The sequence below is a fragment of the Cupressus sempervirens genome, chromosome 2 (genome assembly GCF_028749045.1).
Source record: "Cupressus sempervirens isolate cs-2001-9-10 chromosome 2, ASM2874904v1, whole genome shotgun sequence".
Lineage (NCBI taxonomy): Eukaryota > Viridiplantae > Streptophyta > Pinopsida > Cupressales > Cupressaceae > Cupressus > Cupressus sempervirens.
This window is the reverse complement of record NC_143119.1, coordinates 772,548,542-772,564,902: the sequence shown is the minus strand read 5'-3', so window position 1 is coordinate 772,564,902 and position 16,361 is coordinate 772,548,542. Positions and strand designations below refer to the sequence as shown.

Here is a 16,361-nt window from a genome sequence, read left to right as displayed (position 1 = left end):
AATTTGGAGAAGGGGAGATTTGTAATGTCCCTCCAGATGTTTCCCTAGTTGTGTCTATTTTTTTTAAAAGACAATAAAAAATTAAAAAATTGTAATTATTTAATATTTGTTTAAATAAGTCAGTAAACTTATATTAAATAATTACTTAGGAAGATTGAAAATAAATTAATTATTTAATTAATAGTTAACCAGGAAACTATTAATTACATAATTAGTTCCCTTGTGGGAATTTCAATTGCATAAGGAGGGAGATCTTTAAACCCCGATGGGTTTTCAGAGGAAGGCAAGTTGGATTTGAATTATTTTGGCAAGTTGTAGAAAGACGGTGCAATTGAATTCCTTTCATCAGGGACTTCCTAACCTAGTGGAAAAAGCGTGTGAAGCACACGAAGACAATTAATCTGGCCAAAGTGTATTGAAGGTGGAGAGATTGATTCACAATACTCAATAACCATCTACATTTGTTTCGTGGGTATCCATTTATACCTTGGGTAGAAGACAGAAGATTTAGATTGCCTTTATCAAGCAGCATTCTCATTTGTCTTTAGCTAAGAGACCTATCGAGCACAGCCAAAAATTAGTCAGCCTTGAAGACAAAAAGATCTATAATATTGTGAAAGCGGAGATCTACGTGGGCTTTCGTCAGAACCAATGTGGGTGAGGAAGTATCGGGTGACATCATTAAACCTTGGCAAATAGATTACTCAGACTAGCAGTGGATTGTACACAGAAGTTGGCAAACTTAATATCTTGCACCAACCAATTACTCCCTTATTCATTGGAATCAAGGGAAGAGACAGAAGAATTATTCAAGAACAATCGGCAGCCTCCACGGTTTGTCTTAAAGACTAAGAGAAATACTAAGCCCATCCAGAAGTGAATGATCCTTCGTTAGTGGCAGAAGAAGATTTAGCATCAGAAGAAATTCCTATCTTTCCACCACAAGTAGAGAACTCAAGTGCATGTTAGTCAATCTTATTAATATTTCAGTATTATATACATATAAGTTGAGAAGATAAATTCAGACACAAATATTACATTCATAATTCAAAATTATTGTACATGATATTGGTTGTCACTTCATGTGTATACAATATGAACTTCAGTTGAATTAAATAATGAACAAGTCTCTAACCAGAGTTATAACTGTAACTGGAATGTTTATTGGAATTTACATTTAAGAATAGAATTTAGAAACTTGGGGTCTTACAAAAATAGGATTCTCCAAACATAATCCAAAGCTAGTCAGCCACTTTAATATCCCACCAAATATACTAATAAACATATGACTAATCCATGCTTATTATTTTATAATTAAAAGCTTGAATAGGAAATGGTAACATTCATTGCCTATAACATGAATTGCCTCCAAGGAATGTACACTATTAATATAAATAATTGTCATAAATAGAAATAAGCACAATGTCATAGATAAACGAGGATTGTATTATAAATGACAGAGAAATATGATCTCCATAACCCTTATTGTAAAGTCAAATAATACTTGCTTTATACAAGGATAAGAACAAAATGGATTTGTCTGACGTATTAATGTGATACAAACATATATAAAAGAAGATGCAAGTTATGACTACTAATCTTATTGACCATCCTTACCCCAAAAATAAACTCAAAGATCACAACCACATTAGATATTGTATAGTAATTTATTTACTAAGACTATTCTCTACCTCTATTCAAAACTAATTACACGTATGCACTTAACATATCTTCAACTTCACTTGGGATAAAAACATGATTCCCTAATAAAATATGTTCCATATAAAAAGATTAATCTATATTCAACAGGCACTGCTAGGTGGGTTTGGGATAGCACCACATAAAAAATCATTGATTCCTTTTATGCTTGGATACCAATTCATACCTTGTAGCCCTGGATGCGGAAGCGGAGGCTGACAAAAGTAGAGGTGGGCACAGATGCCTCCAGAAGCTAGCCAGGAATGGCTTGCAACTATGTGGCTTCTTACCACGTCTGACTGGTTGGGAATGGCTTCCAACCAACTTCCGGATGCATCTAGGAGCCTCCACAGGCATCTGCGGGCAGAAATGCACAAATATGCACTTTTTGCAAAAACGATTCACTTAAAACACAAGAACGCACATGGGCAAAAAGGTTTTTTAACCTTTTTTTTTTTTGGAAACCCTAAAACGGCCCTAAAAGATGTCATTCGACCACTACTTATTGCATTTTTTTTGCAACTCCTCTCTTTTCTCATTTGCTCTCCATTTTGGCATTTTGAAGGCAAGGTGATTACTTTCAAAGAGGATCATTCGCAAAGCAAGAGATACCTTTCACGAATGATTTTTAAGCATCTAAGTTGAGCATTTAATCCCATTCTTGAGTTCTTTCATGAATTATTTTTAGTTTTTTTTAATTTTTCTTTTGCAAAAAAAAGTAAAGAAAGAAGTTTAGCTATCTATTTTAGTAGTTTTCTATCATTTTTTTGCACTTACATGCTTGATATTCATAGTTTTTTTTAATTTAAATTTATTTATTATCTTATAAATGGCCAACACCAGTGATCAAAGTTCAGTGAGCCAAGCAACTGGTAGTTTTAAAATCAACGTATCATCTCCTTTAAAAAGACATACCACAAGAATATCATGAGTTTCCGGAGGTGGCTCCTAGATTTGGAAGTATAATTATCATCAAAGTAACAAAGGCAAGTCATTCAATGACTCTTATTCTCGAGTAAAACTTCATTTTATGGGCCTTGTTGGTAATGGATTTTCAATGTGCAAAGGCATAGATAGGAAGGGGTTGTCTAATGCATAAATAGCTTCATTTGTAAAAGAACAAGAAGTTGCTGATAAATTGGTAAAAAGGTCAAAACAAAGTTTTTATCAACATCCATCCTCAAAGAAAACAATGCAATTACCCAAAGAGCCAATTGTATCCCCCAAACAGCCATTCTTGCAAGTACCTATACCGGAAGTGGATGAGGAAGAAGTAGAACCTAGTGCCCACAAATTATATACATTGGACACTACATTTAAAATGGAGGCAAGAGAGCTTGTTGATCAAGCCATTGCACTATGTCTGTATGCCAACAGTCTTCCTTTCAATTTGGTGAGATCACCATATTGGAAGGAAATGGTGGCAACCATAAATAAAGCATCGGGTGATTACACAAGTCCCGGATATGAAAAGGTGTGTACTACTTTATTGAAAAAAGAGAGGGTTTGGGTAGATAGAACTCTTCACCAATTAGAAATTCATGGAGAAGTTCAGGTATTTCTATTGTTTCAGATGGATGGAAAGATACGAGCAATTGGTCATTGATTAATGTGATTGCAATGTCACCCAAAGGGGCAATGTTCTTGAAGGCAGTTGATTGTGAAGGGGAAGTGAAAGATTCACAATTTATTTCCAAAATTCTCATTGAGGTCATAGTGATGGTGGATAGTGAGAATGTAGCTCAAGTGACTATAGATAATTCAAAAAATTGCCAGGGTGCAGGTGTTTTTTTTGAGGGCTAGTATGACTGTATTTTGGACATCATGCACCATACACTCCCTAAACTTGGTCATGCAACAAATTGGCACCCAAATAGATTGGGTGAAACAAATATACCAAGAGGGAGAAAAGGTATAAATGTTTGTGACGAACCACCACGTCACAATCCATATTCAGATCATTCTCTAATTTGGAGTTGCTAAAGGTAAATTCAAATTGTAAATTTGTAATTAGTAAAATACTAAATTTCTTTTTTTTATTTAAATAAAATTATTTGAATATATTTTATGTCATGTTCAATATTTATTGACATATTCTTATGATTAAATTAGGTGGCTGAGACCGGTTTGCATCTCATACTATTGTTGTGAGACGACTTGTCAAGGTGCAAGAGGCATAAAGCTAAATGGTTATTTCAAGCTAATGGGGTATATGCAAGGCTTCAAATTCAAAGAGGGCACAAAAGGTCAAGGCATTGCTCTTGGATGACAATTGGTGAGATCTTGTGCAATTTGTATTAGATTTCACAGACCCTATCATGACTATGCTCCACTTTGCTGATCCAGATCAGCCTTGTTTGGGGGATCTATATGATGGCATGGACACAATGGTTGAGAAGGTAAAACTTAGTCCTCTTACAATAAAGGACCAATGTGACATGGTAGCTATCACATGGCGGTACCTCTATGGTCAAAACCATTCAAGCATCTACAACCACTCTCAATCAAAATCCTCTCCCAAGTAAGTTTTATTTTGTTTTAACTTTTTTTTACCACATGTACTCTACAATTCTTTAAATTGGTTTTCATTTTTATGTTTTAGCTTAATAATTAATTTTGTAATTGTGAACATTGTCTAGGTTGCAAGTTCTTCTGCCGCTGAGAGGAATTGGAGTACATACTCCTTTATCCACTCAGTAAAGCGTAACCAATTGGGCTCTAAAAAATATGAAGACTTGGTTTTCATTCATACCAACTTTCGTCTTTTGTCACGTAAGGAGGATCCCTACAAGGGGCAGCCAAGCTTTAGGATGTAGAATCTGAGTGCGCAAACTTGGATGCAACGATTAAAGATCTTACCACAATCACACATGATGATTCTGACATCATAACAAATGGTGTATCTGTCACAAGCGGAACCATTTTTAGTTCAAATGATCTTGAACTTGCAGTAGTTGGAGAAGGAGACGGAGATGGTGATGATTTTTTTGAAAATCCATATGATACGGATTCAGATTGATAAACATTGTGACGCAGAACCCACTAGGTTGGACAGTCTAAAAACAAACTATCCATCCAAGCTGCTAACAATTTCAGTGGAAGCACAATGCAACACAATATTTGACAGGAAATCAACTTCTTTATTCATCAACAATTGATTACATGCAATGTGTTGGGATGTAAGGCCTTTCCAGTTATGGCCAAATACAAAGCAATTACAGAAACAATTCTAAAAGATCTCACCAGATCCAAACAAACCCTAGCTATCCCAAGTCTGTAACACCACAACAATCTAGTAGAAATCCTAAGAAAGATCTGAACTTGTGCTCACAAGCCACCAAGCAACATTCTTGTTGTCCAAGCCCACACTTAGCTACTAGGTTTGCTTAAACTTCGCCCCTCTTAACTATTCCTGCCCTAGCTGACTCCACTCATTAACTACATGCCTACAACACTACCCAAAACCCTTCTTTTATACTTGCATGACCACAAGTCGGCTTGTTGCAAATAGAACTCTCTAGAACACAAAACGCCTTAAGTCGGCTTGCAACAATCATTAAATACACATAGGAGAAAGAACAAAGACCAAGAATAGGTCCTCACGCAACCCACGATCGATCCACATCACAATCAAATACAACGCAAATTAAATGCACCAGTCAGCTAGCCAAACAATCAAGAACAAGTGGTTTGTGAACCAAGCCATCGAGCATTAGTAGCAACAACAATTGAGCACGCCAAGTATCACCAAGCATACCAAGGACAGTCATCCACCGAGCTCCATGTTCATCAAGCACAAGTTCCACTAAGCAGAACACCAACCGAGCACAAGTTTCATCAAGCAAAACACCAATCGAGCACCTCCAGCATAACCAAGTCCCATTCAGTCACAGAGTTCATTGGTGAAGTCACATCTTCCAACCAAGAACTACCACTAAGTGATTGAGCATCAACACCCTTCAACCGATTTCCCCAACTCCAAGTTCAAAACCTCTCCAACAAACAGGATTGCCAACTACCCCAGGATGCTCCTGCATCACATTGAATGATGAACTAAATATTTATTTTGTAGTTTTGATGATTTGTTGATTTGCACTAGAATCATGAACAAAGACGTATATGATCATATCATTCATATGGTTTATATTCTATAATCTTATTGAGCATTTAAATATGTATTGGTGAAGTTACAAGCTATCAAATGTTTTAATTTTGTATATTTCTTTCATTTCTTTGCATATACATTGTATAATTGTATATCTGTATATATTTGAAAATATACATATATATATACACGCGCACATCCACATCCCCCCCCCCCCTTAAAAAAAAAAAATCGTGCATCCCACACCTACTTCCCGCATCCGGTTCCAGATCCGCATCTGAATCGGTAACTAAGCTTTTTTGTAAATTTGCATGAAATTCATCTTCAAAATTGAGCTCTAACAAAAAAGGAATTCCTCAAATACTTAAGATTTTCAGAGTGAGTTTTGCAAAGACTAATTTATTTAAACAAGAATCCAGCATCAAATAGAAAGCCAGATCTTGCAAGAGCTCAAGGCAGCCTATGAAAGAAAGCCTGTTGACATTGAGAGCACATTGTGACAACATCAGAGCTTGTAGTGTTGTAACAGTTATTAATGTCACATTACAAAATTCCTCATTTCCATGCAAGAAATTACTTTTTTTCAGCTTTTTACCACTGAAGGAACTAAAAACTAAATGAAGCTCAGAACATGTGATGCTAGAGTGATATAAGAGATCACATGACAGAAATCAGCTGCTAATGCAGATGCAGCCTTATATATATATATATATATATATATATATATATATATATATATATATATATATATATATATATATATAAGTGGGCAAGTAAGATTTTGTTCAACCAGCATGTGTCTAAGGTGGTTGTATACTTCCATTGCACTAATATATTGTAAAGTGACACATTGGCATTAATCTGAAGCACGCGACATTGATACAGACAAGGATTATATTGAAACATTAATAGCCGAGTGTCCATAGTGGTGGAATAAATGTTGGTGGCTAATATTTAAAATTTGCCGCACCTTGCAGCTATACTGGGCTGTGGTTATTCAGACCTGCAGCATTAATTACTTCGGGTGTTTCTGGATAGTATGAATGAATGAACCGTTTCAGGGCAGTAAGAATAAATTCTCCAGCTGTAAATTTTTTATTGGAGTCTTTTGTCATTATAAATATTATGGATGCTATTTTAAGCTGAACATATGGTTATGTGTTGAGACTAGTAATGCAGGCTGTGTTGATTATCCTTTGATGGACTGGTCGGTAAAAGAGCATTACAGTGACTGTTTTATTTGAGATTCAAATGAAAAATGAATTCATGACATCATTGAAAGTTGCCATGTGGCAGCTAAGGTGTGGGAAGTGTTACACAAAACTTATTGCAAGATGATAGGGTTGTGTAACACTAGTGTAGAGTGTGTCTTAAGTTATAAGAATAACATTAAGCAAGTTGAGCAGTAAAGAGGAGCTGTACATGATGGGAATCAAGCAGCACATATGCCAAGAGCTAGAGCTGTGAAGCGTAATGCCACTGTGCAAAAATTATGAAAGGATGAATCGCATTTCTGTGGTAAAGCGATCTGGTGTATGTAACCTTTTGATGTTATGAGCGAAGGATTCTCAACGCTAGAAGAACACGGCATGTCTGAAATCATCTTAGAGATAAGCGATTATGAGCTGGAGATTGTGGATTTTGTACCTTTAATTGCAACAGTCGTTCCTCAATGTATGAAGTACATATGTGACTAAGTTGCAGAGTTATAGAGTTGAGGAAGTGTTGTGTGTGTTCTGAAAAATTATATTGCATTTTGCATTTGAGTTGGTGCTTCAGCTGATTGGTCTTGGTGCTTCAAGAAGGGTTGGTGCTCTCTAACTAAGGTTAGTGCCAAAGCTATTCGGAGGTGTTGCTCACTCATGTAATCTGGATTGGTGCCCTTTGTTAATGAATGCTATTGTATGTCATGGTTTTCCACAAGAAATTTGGTGTTTGTGCTTTTTATGGTTGCTCTCTTTATGTTTATCTAATTTCATGCATTTAAAAGTCCAGAAGTTTTTAAAAAAATTATTCGCTAAAACTAAGCTCAAGGACATGATATAACACCTCTTGGCCCACATGTGGCAGGAATGTTTTCTGCATCCAACTTTGGGTGGTCTACTTAGAAGGGAAACCCAAATTTTCTCCCAATTGTGTCTCCTCAATAGCCCATGCCATCACAGGTAAGAAAGAAATAATTGCAGATGAAGAAGATAGGTCCTGCAGCTACCAATCTTCAACACATTGTGGATCAGTGCATTTGTGACTTACGACATTTCAGTGCATTAGTCTGTAACATTATCATTTGTGATCTCAGTGTATTCGTTGATGATAAGTCTACCAGTTGTTTTGATTCATAGAAAGTATGTATGGTACAGGGTTAGTGACAGGCGACAGTGGAATTCATTTTTACGCATACATATGAAATATGGCAGTATTCTGGTAACAGGTAACAGTGGTTATTTTTGTTTCAGCTGGTACAGTACTGATCCTTGATCAGTTTTTGGATTACAGTGATATTAAAGTACAGGTATGTACAGATATATTTTTCAGTTTAGCTATGGCTTTATTTTGTTCATCTTTTGGTTTGACATCAATGCCAAAGGGGGAGTTTGTTGTCCATCCCCTCTGGCATGTGTTGGCAATAATGTCTGTAATGTCCCCAATTTTAATGTAATAATTTAATTTAATTAATTAATTAACTAGTTCCAGAATTTAAATAATATAATAAAAGGAGCTTTAATTAGTTACTTTAATTAATTTATATGGGGCCCAAGTTAATATTTGTATTTGTGGTTCCGATCAATTTAATATATCTCGGAACTATTTTTAATTTAGTTTCCATTGGTAAGTGTTGCCATGGGCTATCTTTGTACACCCTCAGAAAGATTTTCTCCGACGGGTATTTAAGCACGGCTTGTAGGTAGTTGTAGGTATGCATTTTTGGATTATTTTCTATGTACTGCGAATTCCTGTTAGAGTTCTTTGTTGTTCGCCATTTCAGAAGTGAAAGACCTTCCCTATTTGGTTTGTCCAGTTTCGGTGGGATTCAACCATCACCCTATTCCGTCACCTGTAACACTTCGCTTGGATCTGGCAAATCAGAGCACCATCTATCTGCGAATATTAATTGAATATACCTATATTCAATTTTCATTATTTGGATTTTTGTAATATTCTTGGCTAATTCTAATCAGAGAGTTCTGATCTGTAACTGGGTATTTTGTCAAACAATTATCAAACAACCTCTATTTTCTCCAATACAATACTCTCTGAACAACCTAAACCACTATTTATTAATTCATATACTAGGAGCTGATGAGTTTAACCAATAACATTTCCAAATTCCATCAAGAAGGTTCAGACTGAACTTAATATTCTATGTTCATAACAGTCTATAATATTAAATCAATGAAATATCCAACTGTAATCAGAATACAAATAACAATGTCATTAGTGTGCAAAGGCAAAGAATAACAGACCCGTACTCATTTAATATTGATTGAGGGACGTTTGTCTGCATCCAAATACCATGTAACCAATGCCGACTTCCTTTGATTATCTTATGCTGCTCATGTCTGCCACCTTGACTGAAGAGTGGGGAGTCAGCTAACCCGTAGAGGATAGACACATCAAGACATATCCAACCTGCTCTTGCCATGAGACCCTGTCACTGGATGGAGACTAGCTGCCGTGATCCTCTTGCCGGATGTGGAGTTCCAACGCTTTGTTCATTGGTGAAACTTCTTCCCGTGCTCCCTGGAACAACCTGCGGTTTCCAAAGTGAGTCCAATCACTAACCACACGTGATGACTTTCCTACTGGCACTTCACATTGCCGATAGTGTAACAACAAGCTGGTGAGGAACAGTCGTTCACAACTTAGTGAGTGACCTGAATGTCGTATTTCCTCCTGTCCATAATGTCTTTTAGTTGCTATGATGGTACTTCCGAAAATATGAGAAAAAAAGACTCATTCACTCCCTTCACTGAACATTCTACCTTGCAGCCAAGATAACAGTCTTCCAAAATGGAGATCAAAAAATGTATTCAAACATATAGAGCCAGGTATTTCGACTGCACATACCTCCAACTAACCCAGCTGTGATTCCTATTCAACTTGTCGATTCCTGCCTGTATGGTGCATTAACTTCAAAGACAAAAGATTGGGGTGACGCCCAATCTTTCTCGGAAAACTAAACTCGAGGGATTTCGTCCTCGGAGTTTTTCAGACCAGTCACATTAAAGAAACCAGAACGTGTCAATATATTGATTTCATATATTCATGGTGTGTAAATCCTACGGCAAGCTCTCTTATTTATAACCTCGAAGTGAGGGGAAGACGTTGGAATAAGAGATGTGGGATAAAACAACAATTTTGTCCTGTAGTCACTTAAGTCACTTTATAAAGTGAATGACTTAATAAATATAAAGTAACTTTATCCTGGCACTTTTAATTTAATAAATGATGTACTAAAGATAAAATTTCTTGTGTAGGCATCCTAACTATTGATGTCGTTAATCTATCCAGATGTGGAGATAGATTAACCCGGCGCCATAATACTAGTACGGAGAAGGGGACATGACAGTCCTCCCTTCCCGAGATTGCTTGCCCTCAAGCAATCTCAAAGTTAGGTGCTGCAAAATAGACTCACCTTCCCAAGTAGCATCCTCATATGGTAAGTCCTTCCAATGAAGTAAATATTCTCTGGCAATCCTGTTTCGCAGCTTCCTTTCCCTGGTCTCAATCACCTCAGCCGGCACCAAAACAAGCTTACCCTCCTCATCAAGTGGGGGCAAACCATCTGAAGGAACAATCTGCTAGCCAATGGCCTTCTTAAGGCATGAGACATGAAATATGTTGTGGATTCAACTGTTGCCCGGCAAATCCAACTTGTAAGCGACCTCTCCCACTCTCCTGGTGATACAATAAGGTCCATAAAATCTGGGCTTAAGTTTTTTTGATCCACTTTTCTTCAAGGAACTATGTCTATATGGTTGTAGACGAAAGAAAACCCTATCACCCAATTCGAAACTCCGCTCTGAACGATGACAATCAGCATATAACTTCTGTTGGTTTTGTGCCTGTTGAATGTTATCCCTAAGAGCTCTAAGGATATTGTTGATCCAATATCCAATCTTTGGCCAAGGGCGCCCTACTGTCCGGCAAAGCTAAATCAATGAAAGATAGGGGCTCGTAACCATAAAGAGCACGGAAAGAAGTCATCCGAATAGACATATGATATGTGGAGTTATAGCAATACTCCCCCAAATACAGCCACTTAACCCATGCTCTCTGCTGACTTGCAATGTAATTTCTCAAATACCCTTCCACCCATTTATTCACTATTTCTGTTTGACCATCCATCTGCAGGTGATAGCTAGTGCTGGAAGTTAACTTTGTCCCTATCAATCTAAAAATCTCTTGCCAAAAGGTGCTGAGAAACCTATTGTCCCTGTCACTCACAATAGTCCTAGGTAATCTATGGAGACGAAAAACCTCTCGAAAGAACAACTCAGCCACCTAAGAGGCTAACCAATCCGCAGCAATAGCAAAGAAGTGCACAAGTTTAGTCAATTTGTCCACCACCACAAAAATGCGATCTCTGCCCATGACCCTAGATAACCCTGTGATAAAATCCATAGAGATACTCTCCCACCTCTGAGCTGGAATAGGGAGAGGCTAAAGTAACCCTGCAAGAAAGCCCTATTTTGACTTGTTCTACTGACAAGTCTGGCACTCCCTAGCATGCTGCAATACATCGTCCTTTAGCCCTTTCCAAGAGAATCTCTCCCTAATCTGCCTGTAGGTTTTAAAAAACCCTGGGTGCCCTGCTGAAGGTGCATCATGTGAAGTGTGCATAATATCCCCTTTTAGTTTAGATTCGGGTACTAGGTAGATCCTATTCTTGTAATATATAACATCATTCATTACCTTGTACCAGTCATCCTGAAGTATACCATCCATAATCTGACATGCGTGAGTAGTTTTGGAATACTCCACTAACAACTAAGACCTCCAATCTGCTGAAATCTCGGATATAGTGCAACACTCTAGCACTAGGGGTCTTCGGGATAGTGCATCAGCAACTATATTATTTTTTCCTTTGACATACTCAATGTCAAAATCGTATGCTTGGACCTTACTGATCCATTTCTATTGTCTTTCGTTCAACTCCTATTCCAGGAAGTAACGTGTTATGATCAGTCTTCACTGTAAATTTACTTCCCACCAAGTATTGTCTAAACTTGGCCAAGGCATGCATTATGGCCAGCATCTCCGTATCATAAGTAGAATATAGTAATTCGCTGCCCTTAAGTTTCCTGCTTTCAAAAGCTATGGGATGACGATCCTACATCAAAACTACCCCAATTCTGCTTCCCGATGCATCACACTCCAAAACAAAGGGTCTAGATGTAATAGCTGGATTTTCTACAACTATTTTTTTCATTTATCTAATCCGATTTTGAGTTTACATTATTCAATTACATAATCAGCTGAATCTAAAATTCTAAACTAACTGTTGAGATCAATTTAGACTAAATACTGAAGTTATACTGAAACTAAGTCTATTCTATTTACTGAATTTAAATCTAATCTAGATTCAAAGAATAAATCTAATCTAATACTGAAATTGAATCTAAATGCTGAAATTTAACTCTAATCTGAATTGTTGAAATGAGAAATTGCATCTAACATGCTAAAAGAACTAAATTATATTTCTATGATACATCTATTTCCAAGAAAAAATCTTTTAGTTGAAAAAAAATAAAGAAAACTAACTTAAAAACAAAGATACGTACTGATTTACTTGAGAGAATTTTCCAATTAATTGACCAAGCTCTGACTTTGGTCAGAGGAGAAGCATTATCGTAGGCTTAACCTCCCAACCACGGACCTTTTTACTTATCCCCACAAGTTCTAAATTAATAGAACGGCCCTCCCTACCCTAAGGTCAGGCTTGGGACGTTCATTGATCCAGTCATCGGAGTACTCAGGTGGGTTGAGGCCCCAACAGCTATTCGGTTGACTAACTGAAGCATCAGGACAACAACGCGATCATTTTGTTGTGGCAAATCCACCTTTTATCGCCCTGGCCAGGGATTTCAAAGGTGGGTTTTTATAACCCGATCTCCACCACTCAACTTGACAACTAATTATCAAAGTGGAATCACATGAGCTATTTGCATTAGAGTATTTTGTGTATTATCAATTACTGATATCATTCTTGTTTTTCTTTTATCAGACTCATCTACACCTCACACCATCAACAGATCTTCAGATCAGTGTCTCCTCGGTGCCTAAACCGTTACATCTTATACCTATTTAAGAGATTATGACTTTACATCCCTTGGTATTCAGAATTGATCATTAATACTATTTGTTTGTTGGAGAACATAACACTTCAAAACAAAATCTACAGATTAAGACTTACGTGGTTTGATAATGGCATAGTCTATATTCAAAAGTATTTTTGAATTAAGTGATGGCAATCAGTAATAATAGACAATGAATAAGATGAGAACATAAAGCTTCATTACTTCCATAGTCGGCTTTTACTATAAACACCGACTACTTCATTAGCAACCATGTAAACAAGTTCTTTTGGCATTCTCAAATAATCTGGGCGTATGGTAAACAGCAAGACTCAATACTGTGCACGCAACTCTTATGTTTTGAATCAACCCGACTCAGAAAAGACAAAACGTGAGTGAAAGTTGGAAGATAAAAACAATTTAACACATCCTTACTTGGCTTTGGCTATACAGACAGGTTACTGTATCTTGCTTGGTGGCCTCTTCAAATATCTGCTGGAACCAATGATCAGAGATGTGCAAGAATAATTTCGTGGGAGCTCAAAGGGTATAATATTGTGGCAAGACAGGATGATGTTGCAGGGGATAAACGTAATTGCAAAATGGTCGACGGATTTTGCAGGGTGATAAACGTATTTGCAAACGAGTTTGAGATGGATATCTCAAGATGCCTGAAAGACGACAAGGCTAGCTCATTTATAAATTCGCACTTGACCTTACGGCTTCCTACCGTTACAAGACTCATTTCGACTTCAAGATTGGAAAAGAAAGGAAGAATTGAAAAGAGGTGGAAAGATGAATTGGTCAGTTAATAATATCATTTTATATTATTTTGTTATCTTTATTAAGGTTATAAGTATGTATACACAAGGTGGCATTATTGAACTATAATTTCTAATGTAAAAGTGCCATCTTGTGTTTATATATTTATGATTTTAATTAAGAATATAAAATAATGTAAGGTGATATTATTATTATTTGATAAATTAAATTAAGGTAAGAATTTTGCTTATATTTTTTATTATTTAATTTTAACTTTAATTTTTAGCTCATGTGGATTCCACTAAGAAATTGGTTCTCAAATTCAAATAACTTGCCATGGCGATTTTTAGGTCAAACCTGTCATTTCTGATGACTGGATCTTATGACCATTCCATTCCGATGACCTTGTTTCGTAATGCTTCCCATCTTTCTCCGGTCTTTATCCTGCAACCTGCAAAACAATCATTCTCGCCAAAACATCATTTCATGATTCATAATTTGTTAGATAATATCGTTAGGAATTTCATCATAAATACTAACTAATTGAACAACGGCTAAAAACTATCTTCATTTCACATGAACACAACGGCTAAATTTAACTGACTTAAATTCATATGATAATTTAGATTAATGCAACGTCTTAAGATAACTGCTTCAATTTCTCATGAACATGAATACATAAAGCAACGACTATAACTACCATGATGAAACAACGGCTAACTTCACTTGAACATGAAAAAATTATTTTGGTTCAATGGCTATATTTAGCTTAAAAGATTTTAGGGCAAAAATTGGGATGTAACACTAGAAAAATCAGGAAGTGTTAGAACTAGACATGTACTCATCACCTATTTCAGTCTATCAAAGGCTACCTCTAAATGCTCTGTCCACCTAAATGCCCCTTTCCGTGTCAGATCGATAAGGGGTGCTGCTACCTAGGAAAAACCTTTGGCAAATCGCTTATAATAGGAACAAAGACCAAGGAAACCCCGCAACTCAGATACATCTCTAGGTGGTGGCCAATCCAAGATTGCCTGTATCTTCTCCTGATGTACCTTAACTCCCTTGGCACCAATCACGTGACCCAAATAGAGAATCTCAGTTAACCCAAATTCGCACTTAAACTCTTTTGCAAATAAAGAGTGTTCTTCTATGAGGTTGAGGATCTCATCTAAGTGTTGCAAATGTTCTTCCCAAGTCCTGCTAAAGATTAATATGTCATCAAAGAAAACCAACACACTCTTCTGCAACTGCTTTTTGAAGATATGGTTTATGCATGACTGAAAGGTGGCTGGCGCGTTAGTGAGCCCAATGGCATCACTAAAAACTCGTAGTGTCCGTAGTGGCATCTGAAAGTTGTCTTATGCACATCCTCCTCTCGGACTCGTATCTAATGGTATCCTAATCGAAGATTTATCTTGGAGAAATAAACAACTCCATGGAGCTCATCCGGTAACTCATCAATGCGAAGAATCGAATACCTGTTTTTAATGGTTCTCTTATTAAGGGCACGGTAATCTATACACATCCTAAGGGTGTCGTCCTTCTTAACCAACACCAAAGAAGAGGCAAAGGGGCTGGAACTAGGTCTGATATGACCCATATCTAGAAGTTCCTTAATCGTCTTCTTTATCTCTTCCTTGTAATGCCTGGGGTGACGATAAGGAGTGGTAATGATAGATTTGGCACCCTCCTCTAGCTCAATGATATGCTCAAACCCTCTATCTGTGGAATACCTGAGGGCAAATCCTCAAATACCCTCCTGTGCTTGTCTAAGACCATCTAAATGTCACAATGGTATTGTTGTCCTATAGCCTATGTCTCCTTGGAAGAAATGAAGCACTGTGTCGCCCATTCTATATCATCGTGCCTCAAAAAGGCTTCCATCCTGTGAGCTGTTATTAACCTAGGTCCACTATCTGGTATGGCTTTTAGGACTGCTAACCGATCACCCTGTGAGAATTCCAGCTGCATGGTCTTGTGATCAAATGTGTACTTGCAGAGAGTCCTTAACCACGGCCTACCCAGAATGGCATCCAACCCATCCAAATCAACAACATAGAAGTCAGTCTCTAAAAGATAATAATCAAACTGTATCTAAAGACTAGGTACTTTCTCTGTGCAACTCAAAACCTCACCAACGGCTGCCTTCACTTTGAACGAAGGGTGTGTCAACTATCTACAATCCTCTCTTAGATACCATCTGTGTGCTAATGAAATTATGGAATGCTCCTGTATGCAAAAGACAAACAATGCACTAACCCTTAACCACACCCTTCACTCTAAAAGGATGACATGCCGACTCACTAGAAAGAGTGCCTATAACCGGAGGTTGTTCCGTAGCGGTCTTCTTTTTTTTTAATCTTTAAGGGGTTACTCTTCAACTTCTTCCTCCTCGCTGTCCTCAACATCATCACCCTCCTATTGCTCTCCTTCGTCCTCAAAAAGAACTTCAACATAGTGAATCCTGCCTTTACCAAGGCATCTATGATTGGGGA

At 37.1% G+C, this 16,361-nt stretch overlaps 1 protein-coding gene across 4 annotated transcripts in view; it reads right to left on the bottom strand.

The window, feature by feature from the left end:
* The window catches only part of LOC149575745 (uncharacterized), a 241,306-nt gene that overhangs the window by 187,265 nt on the left and 37,680 nt on the right, over window positions 1–16,361 (bottom strand). The window contains exon 2 of one of the 4 annotated variants that reach the window (XM_089815535.1): window positions 14,221–14,314. The exons of the other annotated variants lie outside the window; for them this stretch is intronic. The gene's annotated coding sequence lies outside the window, so the exon portion shown is untranslated. The remainder of the gene's footprint in view (window positions 1–14,220; window positions 14,315–16,361) is intronic. 4 annotated transcript variants of the gene reach the window in all.